General features: G+C 45.6%; 1 protein-coding gene across 1 annotated transcript in view; it reads right to left on the bottom strand.

Moving 5' to 3' along the window:
- SLC9A9 (solute carrier family 9 member A9) overlaps positions 1 to 15,700 on the bottom strand; it is a 3,894,960-nt gene that overhangs the window by 1,102,387 nt on the left and 2,776,873 nt on the right. The gene's annotated exons all lie outside the window — the stretch shown is intronic.

Genomic DNA, 15,700 nt, shown 5'->3' with positions numbered 1-15,700 from the left:
ATAGTATTGGTATTTGCCTAAGGTTGATAGGATCCCTAGGATCTAGCCCTTGGTTTTTTTTTTACAAGTGGAGTAACAACCACATCCTTGATTATCATATGGATCAGACAATGTGCAAAGGAAGCATTTATAAATCTCCTAAAAATGGTGAAAAAAGGTCATAGTGCTCAAGAATAATTTTTGAAGGTAGCAAATCGCCAGGGCAGCTGGTGGGATGCATGTCTTTCAGGGTTTTAATGACCTTGTTTTCCATAACCTCAGACAAGCTGAACAACAGTGTTTTATTTTTAGTAGTTTGCCTCTTTCTTCCAATGTTTTCTGGCAGGTCCATAACGTCTAGCTGGTCCAGATCTTTCTGTATTCTGGCCCGTGCTAAACTGATATTATCTGAAAACGCTTTTTGGACTCTTCATCTGGATTTATGGCTTGGTTCAGAACATTTGGGTTTCCCATGTTTTGAACAACCTAAAAAGCTCTTTAGTTTCATTACTTGCCTTAGTAATTTGTTTGTTATAGTAAGTTTGTTTTGCCTCTAGTATCTTGAGTTTATATTCTTTCTCCCTTAATTTCCAAATATCTTTATTCTTCAGTACTTTATCTTTGTACCAGTTATGTTCAGGGTGTCTTTTCTTTAGTTTGAGCAATGTGAGTTCCGGAGTAAACCATTTCTGATGGTTAGGGCATTAGCTGACACTTCTAAGCTTGATCGGAGCTAATTTATTTAAGAGTTGTTTTATATGCGTGTTATAACTCTTTGATAAAGAGCGAGGAGAGTCTGAATTGTTCGGTAGTTTCTTCTGAGGACTTTACGTGGTACCTTGTGGTGGGGGAAAACAGGTTGTGGGAGTTACACCAACTTTGTGAGAAAGAAGTGATCCGACCACACACAAGGAGTGGTGGTCACGTCTGTCAAGCAGATGTCAGCCAATCCAAGGTGTTTCCCTTTATGTGTGAGGGAGCAGAGTTATTACCAAATATTCTCATATTGTTCCAAAACCCTGGTTCTCCTATCTCTAGGATCTCCTTTCCATAGATTAAGATCACCCAGGAAGATTATAGAGCAGTTCGTTGTCTGCAAAGGGGATAGAAAATGAATCATATTTTCATTGAAGAGGGGGATTTCCCCGGCAGTCTATAAAGCAGTATAAAATTAAAACTATAGTGGTGATTTGGTGTGATTTTAGCATGTACAATTTCACATCTGTCACAGTCCCCTTTGACTTCATACATGCCAAGGAGATTTTTGCAAATAATAGCAACACCACCGCCATGACCAAGTATCCACTTTTTACTCAGGAAAGCATAACTTTGGGGGGGGTTCACCTGTTCTATTATGAGGGCATGGGACTCAAGTAGCCAGGTTGCCATGAGGCACATGATATTTATGTTATTTTCTACTATATAATCATGTGCAGCAATGGTGCGCTTAACTACAGATCTTGTGTTTAAAAGGACTAAGCCAAGAGTTCCTGTGTTGACAACATTTTGTCCTGAACAAAGGTCAGTAATCACAGGTGGTTGTTTTTGCGCACCAACTCGATTAGAAACTCCATCCCCTGTCCCTCCCATGTAATTGATAGTAAGATCAACCAGGCATAGAGGGATTTGACCAATTGCAGTGGAAACCAGCGATGTAACCTGTGGAAAGGACACCTTGATTTTGCATGTTGGGAAAGGATGTGGCCTTCAGATAAGAACTGAATAGTAGTCTATATAGAATGACACAATACTTCAGCCTCTTTGTTTAGCCTGATACTAAGTTTCCTGATGTGTAAAAGTACAAGCCTACCGTCTACAGCGGCAAGAGGATCTCTAGGCAGGGTTGCAGGAATAGCAGCTAATACCACAAGCAGAGCGACGTTGCATGCTATCGTGGAACAGCATATACTACCCTGCCCCTGAAGGGCCGGCACTGACGCGCCTGAAGATAAACTAATCGGGAGCGTGGACTACAAGGCTACTGGGAAATGTAGTCTTAACGCATATGCTCACAACCAGTACCAACTGTGTAACGAGGTAAGGAAGCCGTGTTTCGTGCAGAGGGTCACAGGGAAAAGAGACAATATAGAGAAAGCTAAAAGTTTAATCAATACAATTTTTGTAACAGGGGAAATGATTTTTGGGGGATTTTCTGAAAGAAAACAAATTCATAAGTAGCAGCAGTAATTGCCCTTACTCAACGTACTACCTGAGTAACCTTTTTGTCTATAATAAATAATTTGCTTAAGAGCGCAGTGATATATTTACACTGTGGGCTAAAGTCAAGGTCTATTTCCCAGGGCCCAACCTGTGACAATTCTACAAGGGAGGGGAAGAGTGTGGAGTCAGCAGCTGTCCTGTTAATGAGTAAACTTGTCAAGTGATCATAGTGTGGAAAGTGATAGTTGTGTCCTAATCAAACACACTGAAAACCCTAGGAGGGTCCTCCTCCCACTTGTTAGCTGATGCAAATAAGTGTGAAGAATCCTGCAGATCGCTCACTGAAACTCTGCCTAAAGTCTCCTCCCAGTTGCCAGGGGAAGGCAGGCACTTCCTGATCCCAACTCTGGGGTGGTGCAGTGCGGGAGGATCACCTGGGTGGAGATCGGGCTCAGGGTATTAAGGAGATTCGGGATAAGACATTGTATTTCTCTTTGGATAGGAGACTCTTGATATACTGTGCCAAAAGGGTTTTTGGCTTGTTATCATTTTAATGCCTCTCAACCTCCTATTAAACCGAAGGATGTGAACCCTAAGGTTGTAACAACAAAGCATACTATGCCAAAAGAAAGACTCTTTTTGGTTTCTAAAATTAAATGCCCTACTCAATTCCAAGGGTACACTACAAAGAATGGCGGAAATGTTGTCTTCTCCAATCCATCTTCCCCTATAAAATATAAAACCCACAGCCCGCTATTAAAATTACCAATGAAATGAGATCAACCCTTAAAAATAATCAAGAAGTAGAAAAACTATTTTAAAGAAACAAACTACATGTCCCAGAATCCTAAATGGACTGAGACGAGGAAGAGGGCGGAAGAAGCATGTAGATGTAGTTGTCAGGCAATTAGGCCTAACAGTCATTGCAGGAGCCAGGCAATTGACATTAATGACTCACACCTGAAGCCAATTGCCAAACCTGGGAGGCATAAAAGGCAGGAGCAAGAAAGGAGAGGGGGAAGGAGCAGGAGTTGGAAGGCCGGCAGTACTAGCAGAGGAGAAGCACGTGGCTGAGAATTCACAAGGAATTTGGAGCACAGAATGGACGCCAAAATGTGGCAGATTTCCCCTGCAAGTTCTGAGAGTGTCTTGTGTACTCAAAACCTATTTTGCTGTGACTGCACTGAGAAAGACGTGCTGAGAGTAAAGTTTACCCCACATGCGCCGAGTTTCTGTGATTGCAGAGGTGTGACCTTACTGGAGCGCAGGGCCAGAGGGAAAAGGCAAGCTAAGGGACTGGTGAGTAAAGGAGACCCCCAATCAACGTGGCCAGAACAGAGACACCCTTGCTGGAGAAGGGTGTGGGTCCCAAGTGAGCCCAAAGTAGTAGAGGAATTTGGGAAAGTGAAGCAACCTTAAATCGCAGAGTTACTGGAGCCAGTGAGTGAAGCTCGTCATTCAGGTTCATTCAGAAAGCCTTGCCAGTAACTGTAATCAGCTCTAAAGTAACTCATGTATACTTAAAAATTAATACAAGTTGTTTGTTGCTCTGAAACCAATCCTTAACAATTTAAATATAGCAAGCACACTAATTGTGAAAGTCAGTGATGAACATTTCATCCATTGTTGAACATTCTTTCTGTTACCACTTACCGGAGTGGTTGCGTGTCCTTAATTGAAAAGTAAATGCTTCCTAAAACTATTCCGAAAACTAACATTGACTTCTTACAAGAGTTACAAGCGAATACAGCATCAAAGGAATGTCACGTGTGGCCAATTGTGTTTCCCGAGAGAAGTGCAAAATCATCTCTGTGATATTATATGGGAATACAATTACTTGCAACCCTTTAAGGTCAAATATATATCTTAAAGAGTGGTCGTGTGTGCATAATTATGTTTTTCCTTTGAAGACTGAACCTTGTAGAATCCTGAATTTTCCTCCTTTATTTCAAGAAGCTGTTATACTGACGAGGACAACAAGCATTACCCAAGCCAAGAGGCAAAACCTTTCTATAGTGAAGGAAGTCCTGTTTGAACCCATCCACCGAATCTGGGAAGTTGTTACGGTCCGGTGGTCTCTGATACACGTGTGGCATTGTTACCTGAAAGTTAAAGAGTGGCACTACATCTTCTGGGTAGTGACTTGAACAGAGACAGTGTGAGTAAAGCTGTGGAAGGGACCTGGGTGCTTGTAAAGAATATTATGGAAGTAGCCTGTAATGCTGAAGACGGTTGAAGCTGAGAGGAAGACAGTCATGGGACAGAGGCAGGTTATATTTATGACAGTGAGACAGACTGAAGAGGCAAAGGGCATACCCCTTTTCTTGAAACTTTTAGAAAAGAAGAGTGCCTTGCCTACATATATATAGAGGGGAAGTCTGTTGTCCTTACCTGCCTAATAATTCTGAAGTACAAAGTAGAAGTAGGAGTACTTGGACTGTGGTGGTGTATAAAGTTGTCAGTGAATGTCAGAGTGGTATAAAGAAGTGGCATACTGTGGGGCAAGTGGTACTGTTCTCATAGTAACTATAATAGAAGCAGCAACCCAAAAGAAAAACATCCTGACACATATGCCAAAGGTACTGCAGAAGTCCTAATCAATTGTAAAGTTGTGGATGAAGATGTTCTATTCCTATTCTATGAACTGTGGCAAATAATCTTGGGAAGAAGAGGTCCAGGAATGCCATTGGTGCTGTTCTATTGGCTGGAATTCGAAGGTGATCTTTTCAATCCAAACCAGAGAATTGCTACCATTGGATTTTTGTTTTATGAACTTTTACTTTGACTTGCAACTGACAATAACTGGTTCAAGACTTTTATTTTCCTTTGAACAATTTTGAAGTTGATTTTGAAACCCTGGGGAAGGGATATCCCCAGGACAGGTGAAAGTCATCAAGATACTGTTCAATTCTGGTTTATAATCTTATGTTATTTTTATTTTTGGAATGTTTTGATGTTTAAAGTGAGGGCCAGTTTACATATGTTAGGCGTTGTTCCCTTAGCCTTTAGATAGAGGAGGGCAAGCAAGGCTTTATTTGCAAACCTTTTCATTAATAAAATGTCTACAAAAATACACACCTCACAGAAGTCAGCATGCATTTTTTACAAAAATAAATGGCACCTTATGTTATTGTATGGTGAGCTCCTGAGGAGAAGAGTATGCTGTTTGGCTGTTTTCAATGAATCCTATAATGCATTCAGTGTTTATTGCACTACATACAGTTTGTGCAGTCACAATAGCACAACAAATGGCACATGTTCACATTACTTTGGGAAACATATTGCTCATGTGCAGTAACTATTTTGAAATGCATGTTGATGAGTTAATTCCCACAATGGTTCAGAAGATAGCTCACTGTGTCAAGCACTTGTTACAGAGATCTGTGTTCAGATGGCAGATATGTTTCAAATTACAGCAAGGCAGAGTTAGCCTTTTGTGTCTCTAAGGTTGATAATCTTAAGTACATACACTTTGGTTATAGTAACACATACTGTGCTGCAAAACAGCGCTATTGCAGACAAAATGCAAGTTATACAAACGAACAAAGCATCAGCATGGTGCAGTTCTAGAGCTGGATACTCCAAAGGAGTTTTCTAGAACCCGGCGAGCCACCCCAATGAAGTGTATAATGTATTAATCAGGAGAGTTAATTTGGTAGCCAAATTAGATAGAGCCAACATGTCAAGGCCTATACACTGGTTTTACCACCAAAGAAAATAATCTGTCAGCCTTCCCACATTCTGAAACGCTCTGCCTTCTCACATTGTGATGCCATCATTTAGCCTGTCCTAGAGCCCACGCTTTTAAACCTTTATTTGTCCAATCTGGTTGTGGTGTTGGACGACTGCCACCCTTTCCTTATAGAATTTGGGAATTCACAATTTTCTTGGATGTCCTATGCAGATGATAGTGTGCTGCTTGACACAACACAGATCAGACTCCAAAGGAAAACATGATGCTTTTCGGTCTTACGCAGTAGAAAACAACTTGAAAATAAATGCAAAAAAATCAAAAGTTTTGGTTTTTGCGAATAACGTAAAGTGTGCAAAATTCTCCTGGACAGTGAAAGATAAAAGAATGGTGCATGTTTCTTCACTCAATTATTTAGTCTTTCTGGTACATGAAAAGAAAGATGCTAAAATCTTTTGGGCTACATTGCTACAGATGTTAAGACCTTTAAGGTCCCAGATGAAAATCATCAACAGATCGTATGGCTGATTTTCTTACATCTTGCTCATAAATTATTACAAAATAAAAATCATTCCAAATAGGACATATGGTCTTGAGTTGACTGCCGTGAAGCTATGGGACGTCCTAAAAAGGATAGAAGGTTTTGTTTGGAAATCAGTGTTGGGACTTCCTTTATTTGTACCCACGCATGGTGGAAAAGGTTACAATAACTACACAGAAAGGGCCTCATTATAAGTTTGCTGGGAAAACACTGGTAATACCGTTGTGCTGATATTACCAGTTCCGGGAGGGCGACCACTGGAAATACCGGTGCATCATAAGTACACAGGCACACACCCCCTTCCGGAAACGGTAATACTGACACCACAGTATTACCAGCGAACACAGCAAATCACTGGTATTACCAGCAGTAATGTGCCAGTAACACAGAAACCGGCACCTAAACTGCCGTAGTTACCAGCGCCGGAATTACTGGAGCCGGAATTACCATCATCACTGGAAAGGGAAGTATCGCCGGCGGCCACATTAAAAAACTCAAACCACGCTCAAACTACCACTTCCTGATGACATCCAATGCCAGAGGACCAACAAACATGTCTCAAGGCCAGAAGGGAAGCGTACCTGAAGTGAGAGTGAGGAAGCCCAAGTTCTCTGAGGCAGAAATCACTACATTAGTAGAAAATGTAGTCCAGCACACTGATGAGCTATTTGGGGCTGGACACCGCAAGACCAGCACCCAGCGGAACTCAGCCATATGGCGGAAAGTTGCATCCAGCATTACAATAGTGGGTACTGTCACCCGCACACCAATAGACTACCACAAGCGTTGAGACGACTTGTGGCTGAGAGTACGCAAGATGATTACTACCAACAGGAGGGAATTCTCCGTCACAGGAGGAGGTACAGTGGCACCCCTAACCCTCATGCGATGTGAGGAAATGTGCAGCTCCATCTTGCACAAGCGTGGTGGTACGGCTGAGGCAGGAGCTGGTACCCAAGACAATGGTGGTAAGTGAATAAACCCCACGTGAATGCCAACACTGCATCCATTAACATGCATCCCCACGCAGAGTGGTCAACACATGTCTGATACAGCACATTCCCAGATCAGAGACACATGCACAGGCATGAGGGTAGAAGTAGCATGCACAAGCACCATAGCCAGTATGTACAGCCCCACACATGGACACACAACGAGTGCCCATGTGTGCCAAGGGAAAGCAGGACACAGATCGTAGGCCCATTGCGCACACAACCACAAGCCACCTTGCAATACCAACAGTCAATGTGCACACCCACCACCCGCATGTACATGCACACATCATAGCCAACACACAGCAGAAGACGCATGGCAAGAGCAAGACACACCTGATGTCACATGAGTGAGAGGCAAGGCTGCAGACATGACCACTGGCACCATGCTCATGTCTTCCGAACAGGAACGCAATTATCTGACGGTGATGCAGCGGGACCATCAAGTGGGCAAGCTGCAGCACGCACACCAGTTAAGGGCACAGGATCAGCCAGCAGGGCGAGGCATCAGGGCAGTGATACAGCACAGCCACAAGCAGCTCCACCACTGCCAGCTACTACAGCGCCAACTACACCAGCACCACCCTGCACCAATCAGCATCACTCTCACCCCTTGCCACTGGACAGTCGCCAGCATTGCCACCAACTGCAGCAAGTGACACAGTAGCTGTGTATTCATCACCCAAAATTGCATCACCTTTTCAACTCACCCCACTGTCCTTTCCCTGCCCAGCACACCACCACAGGCAGAGCAGCAGCCAGGTTATAGTGGAAGGGAGACGTTCAATGAGGATGAGGACAACAATGATGGTACCATATACCCGTCACCCAGCTACAGCCCCACAATCTCCTCACCACAACCCCCCTCCTCTACCCATGTCCAACACCCGGGCCTTGGATGCACAACTACGTGTGATGGAGGACCACCATGGTGAAATGTCTGCAATCGTCCAGCAGCAGCTTGGTGAGTTGAGGCTGCTGTGTGAAAGCATCCAGCCCAGCAGCCGCTGGAGTGTCAGAGCACATGGCCATAGCACCACTGCCCTTCTCAACCTGGCCCAAAGGGTCCACAAGGGCAATGAGGTGATTTCAGCCATGTCGGAGTCCCTCACACTCTCGATGCAACTGACATTCGAGCACTTGCAGAGCCGGAGGGTCTGTCCCACTCAAATCCATCACTACCACTGGGAACTCCCAGCAGGATAGACAAAGGCGCCACTCCCAGAGGCTATTGTTCACACCTGGGCCAGCCAAGAGCCCTGTGCCAAAGAGGCGGCGCAAATGACACTTCACCTGACATTTCGATTTACTAGGTGCCTATGGGGTGTCTGGGGAGGTGGAGGGGTGGAGGAGAGTCTGTAGGGAGGAGGATGTGTGGGGAATGAAGTGGGTGTGTGGAGAGTAGGAATGGAAAGAGGGTGGGGGAGGAGCATAGATGTCTGTATTCAATACATACTTTTCACTAGCAGAAATGAGTGGACATTACTTTTTTTCCAACAAGTATTATCTATGTGTGTGCATTATATGCAGTAAGGTGCAAGGGAATTACAGAGTGAAAGGGACATGCGTCCATCCCTGGCCTCACTGTGCACAGTGCGTGGATGCATGGGAGCAACTGGCATGGCATCATCATCATTCTCTGGGGGAGGAGTGACCACAACTGAGGGCAAGGGGAACGTTGCACGGGATTAAAATGTTGTGCAACTTTGCACAGGCCAGTACAATGTTCCCCACCTTGTCTGACCTGTACATGGGTGCACCCCCAGACCAGTGTAAGCAACAGAATCAGGCCTTAATGAGGCCGAAGCCCCATTCAACTGTTACCCTGGTCCTTATGTGGGCCCTGTTGTACGTATATTCCTGTGGAGTCTGGGGATTCCTCAGAGGTTTCAAGGTCCACAGAATCAGGGGGTATAGTGAGGGGTCAGAAATGAAAGCCAGACACAAAGTTGTTATGTCTTTGGTTATAGACTTTTATTAAAATTAAGAGGGTTGGGGAAATGTCTCTCTGTCCCTATTCTAAAGAGGAGTTTCCCTACTGAAAATGAAGGATCTGTCTTTGGGCCTCATCACAAGTCTGGCGATAACCTTTAAATGTGACGGTAATGGAATTAGCACTGCCAATACCGCTCTGCCGGATCATGAGCCGGAGCAAATCCTGCCAACTGTAAAACCAGCTGGTGCTATTACAGCCAATGCCAATACAGCCGGCCACACGCGCAAACACAGCTGCATCACAAGTCCATGTACGGCGGTATTAGCGCTGACAACCAGCGCTAATAACGTCGAAAATGCAGCGCAGTTACATCCAGCTTCCAGCTGGAGGTAAACAAACACATGTGTCTCAAATGAAGCCACAGGTGAGCCCAATCCACCCCAGAGGGCTACATAATGCACACCCCTACCCCAAAACTGATTCCAACACCATGCTGCCACTAGCCACTGTGAGCTGGGATAGGCAGCTGCTCATGCTGTACCTGGAAGTAGAGATGTTGAACAACCAGATTAAAAGAGATTCTCAAATCATGGCCAATAATAAATGCGGGCTCTTCCAATCTACCAACATCGAGATTTGCAATTAAAAAGAAAAAATTGACGTGGCACATTAGTACAATCTTACCAACCACGGGACCCGACTGAGCGTCAAGGTACGCTGTGGGATACAGAACCACCCTCGGGATACTCCCCGTGTGGACAGTGCAATGTATGCCCCTTTACAACACGTACAAAAACTTTGGACCGAAGCCCAGAACGCCATGGAAACAGAAGTCCTTCATAAACTGTAACACTTGCAATGTAGTCTGTGACACTGCAAATGTAGTCTGTCTAATCAAGTGTCCATGCCAGCTGAGGTACGTTGGGATGACAAGCAGACCGATTAAAAAAACGAATCCAAGAACATGTGTCATGCATTAGACTTGGATGAGAACATGCGCCCATGGTGGCACACTTCCAACAACATCGACACGCATTCACTGACATACAATGGACAATAATTGAGAAGGTGATTTGTATATGGAGGGGAGGCGATAACCAATCCATGTTACTAAGAAGGGAACAAAACTGGATATTTTGTCTCCACACAGACCGAGTGAGCCTAAATGAGGCTATACTCTGGCAAACCTTGGCGATGCTCCAATAGAATTTGATTAAAAATCCCTATGCCCAAGAAATAAAGAATAGATCCGATTTCCCTGCACACCCCTACTATCCCACCCCCCTTTCCCTTACCATGCCAGTTCACCTCTAAATGCCTGAAGTGAGGATCCATGATTGCAACGCAGGCAGAGTAAATTAGTGGCCACTTCACAATTATGGAAAAAATGCCATCTCGAAGAGCTCTCACCAATATGCAGAATTGGAGCTGATAACAATTTGTGATCAACAGACTAGAAGAGTTACAGTCCGTCTTCTCTAACGTGAGCAGATTTCAAGCCTGACCTATGTGTGTGACATGACGCGAGACGTCACGCATGCACGTATTCGATTCCAGCTCAGGTGGTCACATGATTGGTAAGGGATAAACACGGCCGACAAGAAGCAACAACATTTGCTATGCCGGTCCGATGAGCATAGGAGGAGGACAGGCTGACAGCGCTTGAAAAGAAACACGCAAGGTGTAATCTGAAAGGTAAGGATGGGAAACAGCCACTAGGGAGAAGGCTGGGAATTTAAGAGTGAGTCAGTCTCTCACGGAATATGAGATTACAGGATGCACAGTACCAACAGCCGTAATATAGTCACCAAACTTCGGGCACAATTGATCACAGGCATTCATTGCTCCCCACCATCCACCTGTCTTCTTTTGTCTTCCGGCATCATAGACAGATTAAATGGGCCACAGAACGAAACGCGGCTCAGCTGCAGTTTCTTTAATCTTGGACCCAGCAGTACTAGTTTGAACAGTGGCATCAGCAGATAAAAGTCGGTCATGTTAGTGACCTCCTTCAATCAAGCATAACTATAGGTGTCCACCTTGAATACGAGACTCATGCAGTTCAATTAGTTATGGGGTCAAGCAGCAATATATGTAAAATAAATATGCTTGGTGACAACAAACTAATGCAGTGTTTTGGAATTAATTGCACAATTAGGAAGCACAAATATACTTGCTAGCTCCTATTTAATTAATTTAACCTTGCAAAAATGCTGTGTCCGTGTACTCTCCTTTTTTTTACAGGGCCACGACTATAGTCTCCACACAAGGCAATTGATGACAATGTGGTAAGAAATAAAGCACATGTCTATCAAACTCCAGAGACTGGTGAAGTATATCACTGTACTTCTAATCAAAGACTGTCCTGAAGAAAGTGGTTTTAGCAAACTTACACCACTGAAACCGGTAGACAGTAATAAACTGTAACAGGGGTACTTATGCTTGGTAGTGCCTAGATTCACATTAAATAGAGCAGGCGGCTCCAGTTTCACAGTGCTTGCCTCACTTCTCTGGAACTCCCTACCTCTCAATATCAAAACCATTGAGTGCTTCCCAATCTTTAGGAAACAGGTTATTCGCTGGCTACTGAACAAAGAGTAGCGATCACCTCTGAATCTCCTATGAACCTGCTGAAGTTTTGTAAATAATGTAAATTGCTGTAATTTGTAATTGTTGCACCATGTATAATGCATACCTCATTCCTGTAACTGAACTCTTTATGCGCATATCTACCCATGGGTCTGGAGTGCTATACAAATAAAATAAACAAACAAACAAACAAACAAACAAACAAACTATCAACCTAACCAAGTGTACAGTTTTGTTCTGATCCTCTTACAGACCAGCAAGCTACAAGCGCCCGAAGAGGGATCAGACATAGTGGGCCTCATTACAACTCAGGCGTTAAGGGTTAACGCCGTCGTTAACCCTTAACGCCTGATTCCGATTTTAACGGCTGCTTTTCGCAGCCGTTAAAATCCATGGCGCTAAACCGCCTTGGTGCTAATTACGCCACCGTAATTTACGGTGGCGTAATTAGCGCCTTCCCCACTCCCATTATGCCCTATGGGGCAAAAATGGGAATGGGGAAGGGTAAAATGGGAAATGGGGATTTACCGCCCCCCTCACCTTGGAATGGGGCGGTAAATCCGCCATCCACCATGGTGTGAACGTAGTTTACACCATGGTGGTAAAGTTGGCGTACTTACCGCCTGGGTCGTAATGACCCACAGTGTCTTTGTTCCAAAACAGAAAGTGGTTGTTATAGTAAAGAATATTTTATAGCTTAGAGATCCTGGGGAGAAGTTCATCTTGTCGATAGGCTAATAAATTGAGTTGTGCCAGAAATAGACAGGTGGACTTTGCCATAATCTCTCTCTTTTTGAGTATGAATGATAGAGAATGGTTGAAGAGGCGAAGATAATTAGACCATCAAGATCAGTAACTCTTGAACCATGCCCAAGCGTGACCTATGAAAAACAGAGAAGACAACAGATCTTTCCTTTTTTCCAGTCCTTATTCTATCCATATTTAGATAAGCGGCACACCAGCGCAGCCTAGAATTAGTACACCGATAGGCAGCATTACTGAGACAATCATCCTATGCTTGTGTCTCTTTAAGTGTATGGGTATGGGTATGCAGGCTACCTCCTCTTTAACTCCTGGATGGGTGGTAAGCATGTTGCAATGCACCTTTGTTAAGATGTATTAGCCCTTCTTTGTGTGAATACCTGATTGTCAGGGCAAACCCTGTTTACTTAGGTATAAGGCTCCCTATTGTGTTAACCAGGGCACAGGCAGGGCTGGGGGAGAGTGGGGGCAGGGGGAGAGAAGAGTCCATCCCCAGGGTCAATCCCTCTCCATGGACCATCACTGATACCCAGTAGGTGACCCTGTACCGCCTCAACAGGGAGAAGATTACTGAGCTGCTCAGTACAATACTTGAGGACATAGAGAGCAGGATAAACATCTGTACAGCTGTGCCCCCACTGCTCAAGCTACTAAGGTGCTGGCACCTTCCAGCACTCTGTGGCCATGATGCATGGCACAGCCCACATTCTGTGCAGCTCTTGCCCAGTTGCTGAATGCCCTCCGGCGGCATTTGCAACACCACGTTGCACTGCCCACCACCCCAGCCCAGGTCAATGCCATAAAGGCACTGTTCTATGCCATTGCCTAATGTGATTGCAGCCCTGGACTCCACCGATGTTGCATTGATGGCCCCCCAGGCCCACAAAGCAGTGCATGGAAATCGCAAGCACTGCCACTCCCTCAATGTGCAGGTGACCTGCGACCCCAACCTCATCATCACCCACTGCTGGGCTGCTACCCAGGTTCCAACCACAGCTCCATGGCCCTATAGAATAACACACTGCCAGGAAACATGTAAGCACTGCCAGCAAGTATGTACTGTGAAGCACCTGACCAAATTGGGTGGGGGTGTGTGTGAATAATGACACAAAGCATGGCATGACAAATACATGCAAAACCAGTAAACAGCCAGCTTCTGCACCAATGACAGTACAGCCCAGGGAGCAAGCACATGTTGAACACACCTGAATGGACATGTAGCTGAATACATACAGCAGCAATTCATACCACACAAATGACTACAGGTACCACAATGCATCATGCATAATCCAAAGCAATAACAAAGTGCCCCATTGCAGCACCGAACATAAGCACTGCCAGTGCCACACCCACGTACCAGTGTACACCCACCCGGCAATGCTGACCCACTGCCCCCAGAAGCATAGGGAAGGCCGATAGGCAACCCAGCAAGCCACAAATGCACCAGAGCAACACAGCCACAAGACAACCACCAGGTACGCATCACCGACAGACACATCACGAAACATCTACTGCAACATAACAGTGTGATGCCAAAGACATGCATGATACCAGTGACACAGCATGCACAGACATTGTACGGGCACATGCCATGGGATGAAGCCGCATATGCATGCACATGAGGACCATTGCCATGATACGGTGTAAGTCCACCCCCACACATTTCACAGGGACTAATGTCTGTGCCTCTTCCCATGCTGGTGACTCCAGATACCCGCAGCGGGCTTGGCTAATGACACCTGTGCGTGATCCATGAACACTGCATGACATAGCCTACAACCATGCACACAGCAGGATCTGTGTGTGCATTGAGCGCACCTTTGGACTCCTTAGGGCACGATTTTGCTGCCTAGATCGTACAGGCAGAGCCTTTATGTACACTCCAGAGAAAGTAGGAAAAATAGTGCTTGTGTGTGTCATGCTACACAACATCTGCATAAGGAGGAATGTACCCCTAGCCCCTGATGTGAACATACCACCCCCAGATGATGATGACAAAGTGCCTGATGCAGGAACCACAGCAGGCAACATCAGAGATGACGTGAGGGATTGGGAAACTGGCTCACCAGGCATTTATTGACAATGTATTTTAAGTCATTTCCTTGGCACAAGCCATGCACCACTATGTGGCTGTCACTTCTGTAAATAAACTCCACAATAACACAAGCAGGAATGTCCTTGCATTGATATTGTTCAACTGTTTTATTCTAACTATGAGCCCTGACTATCACCCCTCTCACCACCATCTCCCCAGCACACTATCCCTCCTCCCCACTCCTCCCACCAACAACCCAGCACACTATTCCACCTCCCACCACGACCTGCCCAGCATGGCCACTCAGGGCAATACGTGTCTCGATGTTGCCCACACCTGTGGCCTCTTTCCCCCCTGACAACTCCCTGTGATCTTGGCTGCAGATGGTGCTGGGACTGATGCCTCGTGTGCTCTGCTGTGACTCCTGTGTCCGTGTTGTATAACTTGAAGGGACAGCATCTGGCCCCCAGAGCTGTTGGTGTGTAAATTCGTTGTCCTAGCAGATGGCCTGAGCGAGTGCCGAGACACCTTCTGAAATCTCCCTGATCTCTCCCTGTATACTATCAGGGTGGCTGTACATACAGCTGCCTCTGACGGCTCCTTGCCATGTTCCACACAATCCTGCGGGTAGCCCCTTGTAGACAGTCACAGATTTCCTGCAGGTGTTCAGTGTGTGTGCACCCTTTTGCCTCCATCTCCCTCTGTCTGCGCTTAATCTCTTCCAGTCTCTACAGCACGGTGGTGTTTGGTGTATGGGAGAGGTGCTATGCCCCGGCTCTGGGCTGAAATCAGAGGAGCCATAAGAGGATGTGTGAATGTCCGGCTCAGTTGTCTGAGCACACCGGCGGCATCAAGGGTTGCTTTGGGTCTGAGGATGCAGGCTGCTTGGAGGGCTCTCTGGGGTCTGTGGACACTGGCTGCATGGAGGGCTCTCCGGGGTTTGTGGATGCTGGTGGCATGGAGGGCTCTCTGGGGTCTGTGGATGCTGGCTGCATGGAGGGCTATCCAGGGTCTG

Source organism: Ambystoma mexicanum, chromosome 10 (assembly GCF_040938575.1).
Source record: "Ambystoma mexicanum isolate Mex_15411 chromosome 10, UKY_AmexF1_1, whole genome shotgun sequence".
NCBI classification, from domain to species: Eukaryota; Metazoa; Chordata; class Amphibia; order Caudata; family Ambystomatidae; genus Ambystoma; species Ambystoma mexicanum.
The sequence above is the reverse complement of the archived record's forward strand: the minus strand, read 5'-3'. Positions and strand labels throughout refer to the sequence as shown.